Source organism: Oncorhynchus keta, unplaced genomic scaffold (genome assembly GCF_023373465.1).
Source record: "Oncorhynchus keta strain PuntledgeMale-10-30-2019 unplaced genomic scaffold, Oket_V2 Un_contig_30092_pilon_pilon, whole genome shotgun sequence".
Lineage (NCBI taxonomy): Eukaryota > Metazoa > Chordata > Actinopteri > Salmoniformes > Salmonidae > Oncorhynchus > Oncorhynchus keta.
Genome location: NW_026286887.1, coordinates 13,778 through 30,373, shown reverse-complemented (window position 1 = coordinate 30,373; position 16,596 = coordinate 13,778). Strand labels below are relative to the sequence as shown.

Sequence of the window (16,596 nt, the reverse complement as noted above, 5' to 3'; positions counted from 1 at the left end):
CAGAGAAAAGGAGAGAGAGAGAGAGAGAGAGGAGAGAGAGAAAAGGAAAAGAGAGAGCGATAGAGAAAGAGAGAGAGAAAAGGAGAGAAAGAGAAGAGAGAGCGAAAGAGAAGGAGAGAAAGAGAAGAGAGAGCGAAAGAGAAGGAGAAAAGGAGAAGAGAGAGCGATAGAGAAGGAGAGAGAGAATGAGAGAAAGAGAGAGATAGAGAAGGAGAGAAGGAGTAGAGAGAGAGAAGAGAGAAACAGAGAGAGGAGTAGAGAGAGAGAGAAGAGAGAAACAGAGTGAAGGAGAGAAAGAGAAGAGAGCGATAGAGAGGGAGAGAGAGAGAAAAGGAGAGAGAGAAGGAGAGAGAGAGATAGAGAAGGAGAGAAAGAGAGAGAGATAGAGAAGGAGAGAAAGAGAGAGAGACAGAGAAGGAGAGAGAGAGAGAAAAGGAGAGAGAAGGAGAGAGAGAGAAAAGGAGAGAAAAGGAGAGAGAAACTGAGATACATCAAACTGAGATACATCACAAATACATCAGAACAAACACCATATATCACAGGTATTACAGCCGCATCCCCTTTCACCCCCCGCATCCCCCCTCACCCCCCACATTCCTCTCCACCCCCAGCATCCCTCCTCACCCCCACATTCCTCCTCACCCCCGCATCCCCCCTCACCCCCGCATTCATCTTCACCCCCGCATCCCCCTCACCCCCCGCATTCCTCTTCACCCCCAGCATCCCTCCTCACCCCCCGCATTCCTCTTCACCCCCCGCATCCCCCCCTCACCCTCAGCATCCCTCCTCACCCCCAGCATCCCTCCTCACCCTCAGCATCCCTCCTCACCCTCAGCATCCCTCCTCACCCTCAGCATCCCTCCTCACCCCCAGCATCCCTCCTCACCCTCCGCATCCCTCCTCACCCCCAGCATCCCTCCTCATCCCCAGCATCCCTCCTCACCCCCACATCCCTCCTCACCCCCGCATCCCCCTCACCCCTCCTCAACCACCTCGCATTCCTCCTCACCCCCGCATCCCCTTTCACCCCCGCATCCCCCTCACCCCCCGCATTCCTCTTCACCCCCGCATCCCCCCCTCACCCCCCGCATTCCTCTTCACCCCCAGCATCCCTCCTCACCCCCCGCATTCCTCTTCACCCCCGCATCCCCCCTCACCCTCAGCATCCCTCCTCACCCCCAGCATCCCTCCTCACCCTCAGCATCCCTCCTCACCCTCAGCATCCATCCTCACCCCCCGCATTCCTCTTCACCCCCGCATCCCTCCTCACCCTCAGCATCCCTCCTCACCCTCAGCATCCCTCCTCACCCTCAGCATCCATCCTCACCCCCCGCATTCCTCTTCACCCCCCGCATCCCCCTCACCCTCAGCATCCCTCCTCACCCCCAGCATCCCTCCTCACCCTCAGCATCCCTCCTCACCCTCAGCCCCTCCTCACCCCCAGCATCCCTCCTCACCCCCAGCATCCCTCCTCACCCCCGCATCCCCCTCCCCCTCCTCAACCACCTCACATTCCTCCTCACCCCCAGCATCCCTCCTCACCCCCAGCATCCCTCCTCACCCCCGCATCCCCCTCACCCCTCCTCAACCACCTCACATTCCTCCTCACCCCCAGCATCCCTCCTCAACCCCAGCATCCCTCCTCATCCCATCGTTACTCCCCAGATATATATATTTTTTAAATTGGGGGAAAAGAGTGATTGATCAGATAAAAATGGCTTTCGACCTTCCGTGGTAAATGTTGCTTCTCCAGATCAGATCCCAGCATCAGTGCCTAGAGGGTCGGATTGAGAGATAGTTTCCCATTATGAGAGCCAATGACTAATAAATGAAAGTGCTCATCTTCCCCAAAAAAAGAAGATTATAATTCTCCTGATCCATGCAGACGTCCATTAGTCTGTTTTGAAATGACGAATGGTTACGTGACTGATGCCACAAGAACAGGAAGTGGATTGGAAACAACGTACACTATTGGCTGACGCGCAACAAGCCCTTGCACTAAATGCAGGCCCCCCCAAAAATATGACTGTAACCAAACCCAAAAGAAGACATCAGGATTTACATAATGTAATGTTGATTTATTGCTGCATGTCCCTGTCATAATCGGATATGATAATTGTTCCATTTGTTCAGACGAGAGGAAGTTGCAGGCTTGGTTGTTTGGCAATGTTGGGATGAATCCTATCTCCCCAATGGCACCATATCCCCTAAATAGTGCACTACTTTAGATCTATGGGTCCTGGTGAAAAGTAGTGCACTGAACAGGAAATAGAGGGTCATTTAGAACACACACTGATAATCACCCGGTCCATTGTCCAAGAACAAAGGTTTCTAAATTAGCAGCGTTGTAGAGGCCAGCTGAATACAAATGAACTAACGCTGGTTAGGAAGTTATAAATATTATTTGGTTTGTTTTAATGTTCTTGTACTTGAAACCATCCACACTGTTGTAGGCTTGTACCTTGTACAGTGTTTCTCTGTTTTAAATCAACATTTAGTCATTTAATGAATTGATTAATAATGTTTTTTAAACTACATAATCCAACTAGCGCATGTTAGTTTATGACTATGAATCAATAATCACACAACATCATATTAAACAAGATATATTAATCACATTAATATGATTCATATATCACATTAATATGATTCATATATCTTGTTTAATATGATTCATACCAGCAATTACGCTCAGAGTTCGGAACGGCTTTTATTGTCAACTGTAATGCCGCTGTTAAAATGTGCTCCTGGGTCGGAGTGAGGCATGTGAGACAAACAGTCGGTGTTTTAAGTACATGGTACATGGGGGGGGTAATGGTGTAACACAGGGACATACCTGGAGGGGGGTAATGGTGTAACACAGGGACATACCTGGAGGGGGTAATGGTGTAACACAGGGACATACCTGGAGGGGGGGTAATGGTGTAACACAGGGACATACCTGGAGGGGGTAATGGTGTAACACAGGGACATACCATACCTGGAGGGGGATGGTGTAACACAGGGACATACCTGGAGGGGGGTAATGGTGTAACACAGGGACATACCTGGAGGGGGGTAATGGTGTAACACAGGGACATACCTGGAGGGGGTAATGGTGTAACACAGGGACATACCTGGAGGGGGTAATGGTGTAACACAGGGACATACCTTGGAGGGAGGGGGGTAATGGTGTAACACAGGGACATACCTGGAGGGGGATAATGGTGTAACACAGGGACATACCTGGAGGGGGGTAATGGTGTAACACAGGGACATACCTGGAGGGGGTAATGGTGTAACACAGGGATGTACCTGGAGGGGGTAATGGTGTAACACAGGGACATACCTGGAGGGGGGTAATGGTGTAACACAGGGACATACCTGGAGGGGGGTAATGGTGTAACACAGGGACATACCTGGAGGGGGGTAATGGTGTAACACAGGGATGTACCTGGAGGGGGGTGTAATGGTGGTAACACAGGGACGTACCTGGAGGGGGGTAATGGTGTAACACAGGGACGTACCTGGAGGGGGGTAATGGTGTAACACAGGGACGTACCTGGATGTTACACAACTCAAAAAGGAAGTAAGCTCAAATTATAGATCATGTTTATCCTTTTATACATGAGTATTTGTGTGTCACACGTCGTACCACCAATCCCTTAAGGAAAGCACTGGGTTTCAGACAGACAAATACATGTACAGAATACAAACACCTTATTCTTTCAATATCACAGCTTCCTGCTTCAGGTAGAAGCTCCTCTCCAAATCTCTACACTGCTTATAGAAATGTCCTCTCAAAACACTGTGTAGACAATGTTGTGTGTGTGTGTGTGTGTGTGTGTGTGTGTGTGTGTGTGTGTGTGTGTGTGTGTGTGTGTGTGTGTGTGTGTGTGTGTGTGTGTGTGTGTGTGTGTGTCCTGTTTCATCCTGTGAAAACACTATAGACAGAAACACAATAACTGGTTTTCAGGATCTATGTCTCAGAGAACTCTCAGGAGGGAAAGGAATATCTTCTCAGAATGATGTCTTGTGTCACCACAGAGAGTCCGATAGGTTCATATGACAGGTACACTAAAGCCACCATGGTATCGGATATGAAGACAGTGGGCTTACAGCTCTACGTTACCCAGGGAAGTCACAACGGCAGGTGGAAATATCTTACCTACATCTCACAGGGACGTTTTATTTATGTCTCACCTTCTCACTCTGGTGTATGTGAGGAAAGGACCAGGTAGAACGATTACAGGGACGTTTTATTTATGTCTCATCTTCTCACTCTGGTGTATGTGAGGAAAGGACCAGGTAGAACGATTACAGGGACGTTTTATTTATGTCTCACCTTCTCACTCTGGTGTATGTGAGGAAAGGACCAGGTAGAACGATTACAGGGACGTTTTATTTATGTCTCACCTTCTCACTCTGCTGTATGTGAGGAAAGGACCAGGTAGAACGATTACAGGGACGTTTTATTTATGTCTCACCTTCTCACTCTGGTGTATGTGAGGAAAGGACCAGGTAGAACGATTACAGGGACGTTTTATTTATGTCTCATCTTCTCACTCTGGTGTATGTGAGGAAAGGACCAGGTAGAACGATTACAGGGACGTTTTATTTATGTCTCATCTTCTCACTCTGGTGTATGTGAGGAAAGGACCAGGTAGAACGATTACAGGGACGTTTTATTTATGTCTCACCTTCTCACTCTGCTGTATGTGAGGAAAGGACCAGGTAGAACGATTACAGGGACGTTTTATTTATGTCTCACCTTCTCACTCTGGTGTATGTGAGGAAAGGACCAGGTAGAACGATTACAGGGACGTTTTATTTATGTCTCACCTTCTCACTCTGGTGTATGTGAGGAAAGGACCAGGTAGAACGATTACAGGGACGTTTTATTTATGTCTCACCTTCTCACTCTGGTGTATGTGAGGAAAGGACCAGGTAGAACGATCACAGGGACGTTTTATTTATGTCTCATCTTCTCACTCTGGTGTATGTGAGGAAAGGACCAGGTAGAACGATTACAGGGACGTTTTATTTATGTCTCATCTTCTCACTCTGGTGTATGTGAGGAAAAGACCAGGTAGAACGATTACAGGGACGTTTTATTTATGTCTCATCTTCTCACTCTGGTGTATGTGAGGAAAGGACCAGGTAGAACGATTACAGGGACGTTTTATTTATGTCTCATCTTCTCACTCTGGTGTATGTGAGGAAAGGACCAGGTAGAACGATTACAGGGACGTTTTATTTATGTCTCACCTTCTCACTCTGGTGTATGTGAGGAAAGGACCAGGTAGAACGATTACAGGGACGTTTTATTTATGTTTCATCTTCTCACTCTGGTGTATGTGAGGAAAGGACTAGGTAGAACGATTACAGGGACGTTTTATTTATGTCTCCTCTTCTCACTCTGGTGTATGTGAGGAAAGGACCAGGTAGAACGATTACAGGGACGTTTTATTTATGTCTCACCTTCTCACTCTGCTGTATGTGAGGAAAGGACCAGGTAGAACGATTACAGGGACGTTTTATTTATGTCTCCTCTTCTCACTCTGGTGTATGTGAGGAAAGGACCAGGTAGAACGATTACAGGGACGTTTTATTTATGTCTCATCTTCTCACTCTGGTGTATGTGAGGAAAGGACCAGGTAGAACGATTACAGGGACGTTTTATTTATGTCTCATCTTCTCACTCTGGTGTATGTGAGGAAAGGACCAGGTAGAACGATTACAGGGACGTTTTATTTATGTCTCATCTTCTCACTCTGGTGTATGTGAGGAAAGGACCAGGTAGAACGATTACAGGGACGTTTTATTTATGTTCATCTTCTCACTCTGGTGTATGTGAGGAAAGGACCAGGTAGAACGATTACAGGGACGTTTTATTTATGTCTCACCTTCTCACTCTGGTGTATGTGAGGAAAGGACCAGGTAGAACGATTACAGGGACGTTTTATTTATGTCTCATCTTCTCACTCTGGTGTATGTGAGGAAAGGACCAGGTAGAACGATTACAGGGACGTTTTATTTATGTCTCATCTTCTCACTCTGGTGTATGTGAGGAAAGGACCAGGTAGAACGATTACAGGGACGTTTTATTTATGTCTCATCTTCTCACTCTGGTGTATGTGAGGAAAGGACCAGGTAGAACGATTACAGGGACGTTTTATTTATGTCTCATCTTCTCACCCTGGTGTATGTGAGGAAAGGACCAGGTAGAACGATCACAGGGACGTTTTATTTATGTCTCATCTTCTCACCCTGGTGTATGTGAGGAAAGGACCAGGTAGAACGATCACAGGGACGTTTTATTTATGTCTCATCTTCTCACTCTGGTGTATGTGAGGAAAGGACCAGGTAGAACGATTACAGGGACGTTTTATTTATGTCTCATCTTCTCACCCTGGTGTATGTGAGGAAAGGACCAGGTAGAACGATTACAGGGACGTTTTATTTATGTCTCATCTTCTCACTCTGGTGTATGTGAGGAAAGGACCAGGTAGAACGATTACAGGGACATTTTATTTATGTCTCATCTTCTCACCCTGGTGTATGTGAGGAAAGGACCAGGTAGAACGATCACAGGGACGTTTTATTTATGTCTCATCTTCTCACTCTGGTGTATGTGAGGAAAGGACCAGGTAGAACGATTACAGGGACGTTTTATTTATGTCTCATCTTCTCACCCTGGTGTATGTGAGGAAAGGACCAGGTAGAACGATTACAGGGACGTTTTATTTATGTCTCATCTTCTCACCCTGGTGTATGTGAGGAAAGGACCAGGTAGAACGATTACAGGGACGTTTTATTTATGTCTCATCTTCTCACTCTGGTGTATGTGAGGAAAGGACCAGGTAGAACGATTACAGGGACGTTTTATTTATGTCTCATCTTCTCACTCTGGTGTATGTGAGGAAAGGACCAGGTAGAACGATTACAGGGACGTTTTATTTATGTCTCATCTTCTCACTCTGGTGTATGTGAGGAAAGGACCAGGTAGAACGATTATAGGGACGTTTTATTTATGTCTCATCTTCTCACTCTGGTGTATGTGAGGAAAGGACCAGGTAGAACTATTACAGGGACTTTTTATTTATGTCTCATCTTCTCACTCTGGTGTATGTGAGGAAAGGACCAGGTAGAACGGATACAGGGACGTTTTATTTATGTCTCATCTTCTCACTCTGGTGTATGTGAGGAAAGGACCAGGTAGAACGATTACAGGGACGTTTTATTTATGTCTCATCTTCTCACTCTGGTGTATGTGAGGAAAGGACCAGGTAGAACGATTACAGGGACGTTTTATTTATGTCTCATCTTCTCACCCTGGTGTATGTGGGGAAAGGACTAGGTAGAACGATTATAGGGACGTTTTATTTATGTCTCATCTTCTCACTCTGGTGTATGTGAGGAAAGGACCAGGTAGAACGATTACAGGGACGTTTTATTTATGTCTCATCTTCTCACTCTGGTGTATGTGGGGAAAGGACCAGGTAGAACGATCACAGGGACGTTTTATTTATGTCTCATCTTCTCACCCTGGTGTATGTGAGGAAAGGACCAGGTAGAACGATTACAGGGACGTTTTATTTATGTCTCATCTTCTCACTCTGGTGTATGTGAGGAAAGGACCAGGTAGAACGATTACAGGGACGTTTTATTTATGTCTCATCTTCTCACTCTGGTGTATGTGAGGAAAGGACCAGGTAGAACGATTACAGGGACGTTTTATTTATGTCTCATCTTCTCACTCTGGTGTATGTGAGGAAAGGACCAGGTAGAACGATTACAGGGACGTTTTATTTATGTCTCATCTTCTCACTCTGGTGTATGTGAGGAAAGGACCAGGTAGAACGATTACAGGGATGTTTTATTTATGTCTCACCTTCTCACTCTGGTGTATGTGAGGAAAGGACCAGGTAGAACGATTACAGGGACGTTTTATTTATGTTTCATCTTCTCACTCTGGTGTATGTGAGGAAAGGACCAGGTAGAACGATTACAGGGACGTTTTATTTATGTCTCATCTTCTCACTCTGGTGTATGTGAGGAAAGGACCAGGTAGAACGATTACAGGGACGTTTTATTTATGTCTCATCTTCTCACTCTGGTGTATGTGAGGAAAGGACCAGGTAGAACGATTACAGGGACGTTTTATTTATGTCTCATCTTCTCACTCTGGTGTATGTGAGGAAAGGACCAGGTAGAACGATTACAGGGACGTTTTATTTATGTCTCATCTTCTCACCCTGGTGTATGTGAGGAAAGGACCAGGTAGAACGATTACAGGGACGTTTTATTTATGTCTCATCTTCTCACTCTGGTGTATGTGAGGAAAGGACCAGGTAGAACGATTACAGGGACGTTTTATTTATGTTTCATCTTCTCACTCTGGTGTATGTGAGGAAAGGACCAGGTAGAACGATTACAGGGACGTTTTATTTATGTCTCATCTTCTCACTCTGGTGTATGTGAGGAAAGGACCAGGTAGAACGATTACAGGGACGTTTTATTTATGTCTCATCTTCTCACTCTGGTGTATGTGAGGAAAGGACCAGGTAGAACGATTACAGGGACGTTTTATTTATGTCTCATCTTCTCACTCTGGTGTATGTGAGGAAAGGACCAGGTAGAACGATTACAGGGACGTTTTATTTATGTCTCATCTTCTCACTCTGGTGTATGTGAGGAAAGGACCAGGTAGAACGATTACAGGGACGTTTTATTTATGTCTCATCTTCTCACTCTGGTGTATGTGAGGAAAGGACCAGGTAGAACGATTACAGGGACGTTTTATTTATGTCTCACCTTCTCACTCTGGTGTATGTGAGGAAAGGACCAGGTAGAACGATTACAGGGACGTTTTATTTATGTTTCATCTTCTCACTCTGGTGTATGTGAGGAAAGGACCAGGTAGAACGATTACAGGGACGTTTTATTTATGTTTCATCTTCTCACTCTGGTGTATGTGAGGAAAGGACCAGGTAGAACGATTACAGGGACGTTTTATTTATGTCTCATCTTCTCACTCTGGTGTATGTGAGGAAAGGACCAGGTAGAACGATTACAGGGACGTTTTATTTATGTCTCATCTTCTCACTCTGGTGTATGTGAGGAAAGGACCAGGTAGAACGATTACAGGGACGTTTTATTTATGTCTCATCTTCTCACCCTGGTGTATGTGAGGAAAGGACCAGGTAGAACGATTACAGGGACGTTTTATTTATGTCTCATCTTCTCACTCTGGTGTATGTGAGGAAAGGACCAGGTAGAACGATTACAGGGACGTTTTATTTATGTCTCATCTTCTCACTCTGGTGTATGTGAGGAAAGGACCAGGTAGAACGATCACAGGGACGTTTTATTTATGTCTCATCTTCTCACTCTGGTGTATGTGAGGAAAGGACCAGGTAGAACGATTACAGGGACGTTTTATTTATGTTTCATCTTCTCACTCTGGTGTATGTGAGGAAAGGACCAGGTAGAACGATTACAGGGACGTTTTATTTATGTTTCATCTTCTCACTCTGGTGTATGTGAGGAAAGGACCAGGTAGAACGATTACAGGGACGTTTTATTTATGTCTCATCTTCTCACTCTGGTGTATGTGAGGAAAGGACCAGGTAGAACGATTACAGGGACGTTTTATTTATGTCTCATCTTCTCACCCTGGTGTATGTGAGGAAAGGACCAGGTAGAACGATTACAGGGACGTTTTATTTATGTCTCATCTTCTCACTCTGGTGTATGTGAGGAAAGGACCAGGTAGAACGATTACAGGGACGTTTTATTTATGTCTCATCTTCTCACTCTGGTGTATGTGAGGAAAGGACCAGGTAGAACGATTACAGGGACGTTTTATTTATGTCTCATCTTCTCACTCTGGTGTATGTGAGGAAAGGACCAGGTAGAACGATTATAGGGACGTTTTATTTATGTCTCATCTTCTCACTCTGGTGTATGTGAGGAAAGGACCAGGTAGAACGATTACAGGGACGTTTTATTTATGTCTCATCTTCTCACTCTGGTGTATGTGAGGAAAGGACCAGGTAGAACGATTACAGGGACGTTTTATTTATGTCTCATCTTCTCACTCTGGTGTATGTGAGGAAAGGACCAGGTAGAACGATTACAGGGACGTTTTATTTATGTCTCATCTTCTCACTCTGGTGTATGTGAGGAAAGGACCAGGTAGAACGATTACAGGGACGTTTTATTTATGTCTCATCTTCTCACCTGGTGTATGTGAGGAAAGGACTAGGTAGAACGATCACAGGGACGTTTTATTTATGTCTCATCTTCTCATTCTGGTGTATGTGAGGAAAGGACCAGGTAGAACGATTACAGGGACGTTTTATTTATGTCTCATCTTCTCACTCTGGTGTATGTGAGGAAAGGACTAGGTAGAACGATTACAGGGACGTTTTATTTATGTCTCATCTTTTCACTCTGGTGTATGTGAGGAAAAGACCAGGTAGAACGATCACAGGGACGTTTTATTTATGTCTCATCTTCTCATTCTGGTGTATGTGAGGAAAGGACCAGGTAGAACGATTACAGGGACGTTTTATTTATGTCTCATCTTCTCACTCTGGTGTATGTGAGGAAAGGACCAGGTAGAACGATTACAGGGACGTTTTATTTATGTCTCATCTTCTCACTCTGGTGTATGTGAGGAAAGGACCAGGTAGAACGATTACAGGGACGTTTTATTTATGTCTCATCTTCTCACTCTGGTGTATGTGAGGAAAGGACCAGGTAGAACGATTACAGGGACGTTTTATTTATGTCTCACCTTCTCACTCTGGTGTATGTGAGGAAAGGACCAGGTAGAACGATTACAGGGACGTTTTATTTATGTCTCATCTTCTCACTCTGGTGTATGTGAGGAAAGGACCAGGTAGAACGATTACAGGGACGTTTTATTTATGTCTCATCTTCTCACTCTGGTGTATGTGAGGAAAGGACCAGGTAGAACGATTACAGGGACGTTTTATTTATGTCTCATCTTCTCACTCTGGTGTATGTGAGGAAAGGACCAGGTAGAACGATTACAGGGACGTTTTATTTATGTCTCATCTTCTCACTCTGGTGTATGTGAGGAAAGGACCAGGTAGAACGATTACAGGGACGTTTTATTTATGTCTCATCTTCTCACTCTGGTGTATGTGAGGAAAGGACCAGGTAGAACGATTACAGGGACGTTTTATTTATGTCTCATCTTCTCACTCTGGTGTATGTGAGGAAAGGACCAGGTAGAACGATTACAGGGACGTTTTATTTATGTCTCATCTTCTCACTCTGGTGTATGTGAGGAAAGGACCAGGTAGAACGATTACAGGGACGTTTTATTTATGTCTCATCTTCTCACTCTGGTGTATGTGAGGAAAGGACCAGGTAGAACGATTACAGGGACGTTTTATTTATGTCTCATCTTCTCACTCTGGTGTATGTGAGGAAAGGACCAGGTAGAACGATTACAGGGACGTTTTATTTATGTCTCATCTTCTCACTCTGGTGTATGTGAGGAAAGGACCAGGTAGAACGATTACAGGGACGTTTTATTTATGTCTCATCTTCTCACTCTGGTGTATGTGAGGAAAGGACCAGGTAGAACGATTACAGGGACGTTTTATTTATGTCTCATCTTCTCACTCTGGTGTATGTGAGGAAAGGACCAGGTAGAACGATTACAGGGACGTTTTATTTATGTCTCACCTTCTCACTCTGCTGTATGTGAGGAAAGGACCAGGTAGAACGATTACAGGGACGTTTTATTTATGTCTCATCTTCTCACTCTGGTGTATGTGAGGAAAGGACTAGGTAGAACGATTACAGGGACGTTTTATTTATGTCTCACCTCCTCACTCTGGTGTATGTGAGGAAAGGACCAGGTAGAACGATTACAGGGACGTTTTATTTATGTCTCATCTTCTCACTCTGGTGTATGTGAGGAAAGGACTAGGTAGAACGATTACAGGGACGTTTTATTTATGTCTCATCTTCTCACTCTGCTGTATGTGAGGAAAGGACCAGGTAGAACGATTACAGGGACGTTTTATTTATGTCTCACCTCCTCACTCTGGTGTATGTGAGGAAAGGACCAGGTAGAACGATTACAGGGACGTTTTATTTATGTCTCACCTCCTCACTCTGGTGTATGTGAGGAAAGGACCAGGTAGAACGATTACAGGGACGTTTTATTTATGTCTCACCTCCTCACTCTGGTGTATGTGAGGAAAGGACCAGGTAGAACGATTACAGGGACGTTTTATTTATGTCTCATCTTCTCACTCTGGTGTATGTGAGGAAAGGACCAGGTAGAACGATTACAGGGACGTTTTATTTATGTCTCATCTTCTCACTCTGGTGTATGTGAGGAAAGGACCAGGTAGAACGATTACAGGGACGTTTTATTTATGTCTCATCTTCTCACTCTGGTGTATGTGAGGAAAGGACCAGGTAGAACGATTACAGGGACGTTTTATTTATGTCTCATCTTCTCACTCTGGTGTATGTGAGGAAAGGACCAGGTAGAACGATTACAGGGACGTTTTATTTATGTCTCATCTTCTCACTCTGGTGTATGTGAGGAAAGGACCAGGTAGAACGATTACAGGGACGTTTTATTTATGTCTCACCTCCTCACTCTGGTGTATGTGAGGAAAGGACTAGGTAGAACGATTACAGGGACGTTTTATTTATGTCTCATCTTCTCACTCTGGTGTATGTGAGGAAAGGACCAGGTAGAACGATTACAGGGACGTTTTATTTATGTCTCATCTTCTCACTCTGGTGTATGTGAGGAAAGGACCAGGTAGAACGATTACAGGGACGTTTTATTTATGTCTCACCTTCTCACTCTGGTGTATGTGAGGAAAGGACCAGGTAGAACGATTACAGGGACGTTTTATTTATGTCTCACCTTCTCACTCTGGTGTATGTGAGGAAAGGACCAGGTAGAACGATTACAGGGACGTTTTATTTATGTCTCATCTTCTCACTCTGGTGTATGTGAGGAAAGGACCAGGTAGAACGATTACAGGGACGTTTTATTTATGTCTCACCTTCTCACTCTGCTGTATGTGAGGAAAGGACCAGGTAGAATGATTACAGGGACGTTTTATTTATGTCTCACCTTCTCACTCTGCTGTATGTGAGGAAAGGACCAGGTAGAACGATTACAGGGACGTTTTATTTATGTCTCACCTTCTCACTCTGCTGTATGTGAGGAAAGGACTAGGTAGAACGATTACAGGGACGTTTTATTTATGTCTCACCTTCTCACTCTGGTGTATGTGAGGAAAGGACCAGGTAGAACGATTACAGGGACGTTTTATTTATGTCTCATCTTCTCACTCTGGTGTATGTGAGGAAAGGACTAGGTAGAACGATTACAGGGACGTTTTATTTATGTCTCACCTCCTCACTCTGGTGTATGTGAGGAAAGGACCAGGTAGAACGATTACAGGGACGTTTTATTTATGTCTCACCTCCTCACTCTGGTGTATGTGAGGAAAGGACCAGGTAGAACGATTACAGGGACGTTTTATTTATGTCTCATCTTCTCACTCTGGTGTATGTGAGGAAAGGACCAGGTAGAACGATTACAGGGACGTTTTATTTATGTCTCATCTTCTCACTCTGGTGTATGTGAGGAAAGGACCAGGTAGAACGATTACAGGGACGTTTTATTTATGTCTCACCTCCTCACTCTGGTGTATGTGAGGAAAGGACTAGGTAGAACGATTACAGGGACGTTTTATTTATGTCTCACCTTCTCACTCTGCTGTATGTGAGGAAAGGACCAGGTAGAACGATTACAGGGACGTTTTATTTATGTCTCATCTTCTCACTCTGGTGTATGTGAGGAAAGGACCAGGTAGAACGATTACAGGGACGTTTTATTTATGTCTCACCTTCTCACTCTGGTGTATGTGAGGAAAGGACCAGGTAGAACGATTACAGGGACGTTTTATTTATGTCTCACCTTCTCACTCTGCTGTATGTGAGGAAAGGACTAGGTAGAACGATTACAGGGACGTTTTATTTATGTCTCACCTTCTCACTCTGGTGTATGTGAGGAAAGGACTAGGTAGAACGATTACAGGGACGTTTTATTTATGTCTCACCTTCTCACTCTGCTGTATGTGAGGAAAGGACCAGGTAGAACGATTACAGGGACGTTTTATTTATGTCTCATCTTCTCACTCTGGTGTATGTGAGGAAAGGACCAGGTAGAACGATTACAGGGACGTTTTATTTATGTCTCACCTTCTCACTCTGCTGTATGTGAGGAAAGGACCAGGTAGAACGATTACAGGGACGTTTTATTTATGTCTCATCTTCTCACTCTGGTGTATGTGAGGAAAGGACCAGGTAGAACGATTACAGGGACGTTTTATTTATGTCTCATCTTCTCACTCTGGTGTATGTGAGGAAAGGACCAGGTAGAACGATTACAGGGACGTTTTATTTATGTCTCACCTTCTCACTCTGCTGTATGTGAGGAAAGGACTAGGTAGAATGATTACAGGGACGTTTTATTTATGTCTCACCTTCTCACTCTGCTGTATGTGAGGAAAGGACCAGGTAGAACGATTACAGGGACGTTTTATTTATGTCTCATCTTCTCACTCTGGTGTATGTGAGGAAAGGACTAGGTAGAACGATTACAGGGACGTTTTATTTATGTCTCACCTCCTCACTCTGGTGTATGTGAGGAAAGGACCAGGTAGAACGATTACAGGGACGTTTTATTTATGTCTCATCTTCTCACTCTGGTGTATGTGAGGAAAGGACCAGGTAGAACGATTACAGGGACGTTTTATTTATGTCTCATCTTCTCACTCTGGTGTATGTGAGGAAAGGACCAGGTAGAACGATTACAGGGACGTTTTATTTATGTCTCACCTTCTCACTCTGGTGTATGTGAGGAAAGGACCAGGTAGAACGATTACAGGGACGTTTTATTTATGTCTCACCTTCTCACTCTGCTGTATGTGAGGAAAGGACCAGGTAGAACGATTACAGGGACGTTTTATTTATGTCTCATCTTCTCACTCTGGTGTATGTGAGGAAAGGACCAGGTAGAACGATTACAGGGACGTTTTATTTATGTCTCATCTTCTCACTCTGGTGTATGTGAGGAAAGGACCAGGTAGAACGATTACAGGGACGTTTTATTTATGTCTCATCTTCTCACTCTGGTGTATGTGAGGAAAGGACCAGGTAGAACGATTACAGGGACGTTTTATTTATGTCTCACCTTCTCACTCTGGTGTATGTGAGGAAAGGACCAGGTAGAACGATTACAGGGACGTTTTATTTATGTCTCACCTTCTCACTCTGGTGTATGTGAGGAAAGGACCAGGTAGAACGATTACAGGGACGTTTTATTTATGTCTCACCTTCTCACTCTGCTGTATGTGAGGAAAGGACCAGGTAGAACGATTACAGGGACGTTTTATTTATGTCTCATCTTCTCACTCTGGTGTATGTGAGGAAAGGACCAGGTAGAACGATTACAGGGACGTTTTATTTATGTCTCACCTTCTCACTCTGCTGTATGTGAGGAAAGGACCAGGTAGAACGATTACAGGGACGTTTTATTTATGTCTCACCTTCTCACTCTGCTGTATGTGAGGAAAGGACCAGGTAGAACGATTACAGGGACGTTTTATTTATGTCTCATCTTCTCACTCTGGTGTATGTGAGGAAAGGACCAGGTAGAACGATTACAGGGACGTTTTATTTATGTCTCACCTTCTCACTCTGGTGTATGTGAGGAAAGGACCAGGTAGAACGATTACAGGGACGTTTTATTTATGTCTCACCTTCTCACTCTGGTGTATGTGAGGAAAGGACCAGGTAGAACGATTACAGGGACGTTTTATTTATGTCTCACCTTCTCACTCTGGTGTATGTGAGGAAAGGACCAGGTAGAACGATTACAGGGACGTTTTATTTATGTCTCATCTTCTCACTCTGGTGTATGTGAGGAAAGGACCAGGTAGAACGATTACAGGGACGTTTTATTTATGTCTCACCTTCTCACTCTGGTGTATGTGAGGAAAGGACCAGGTAGAACGATTACAGGGACGTTTTATTTATGTCTCACCTTCTCACTCTGGTGTATGTGAGGAAAGGACCAGGTAGAACGATTACAGGGACGTTTTATTTATGTCTCATCTTCTCACTCTGGTGTATGTGAGGAAAGGACCAGGTAGAACGATTACAGGGACGTTTTATTTATGTCTCATCTTCTCACTCTGGTGTATGTGAGGAAAGGACCAGGTAGAACGATTACAGGGACGTTTTATTTATGTCTCATCTTCTCACTCTGGTGTATGTGAGGAAAGGACCAGGTAGAACGATTACAGGGACGTTTTATTTATGTCTCACCTTCTCACTCTGCTGTATGTGAGGAAAGGACCAGGTAGAACGATTACAGGGACGTTTTATTTATGTCTCACCTTCTCACTCTGCTGTATGTGAGGAAAGGACCAGGTAGAACGATTACAGGGACGTTTTATTTATGTCTCATCTTCTCACTCTGGTGTATGTGAGGAAAGGACCAGGTAGAACGATTACAGGGACGTTTTATTT

At 44.4% G+C, this 16,596-nt stretch overlaps 1 protein-coding gene across 1 annotated transcript in view; it reads right to left on the bottom strand.

The window, feature by feature from the left end:
* LOC127923553 (neuronal acetylcholine receptor subunit alpha-7-like) overlaps window positions 1-16,596 on the bottom strand; it is a gene marked incomplete at both ends in the record, with an annotated part of 38,703 nt that overhangs the window by 10,941 nt on the left and 11,166 nt on the right. The window lies entirely within an intron of this gene.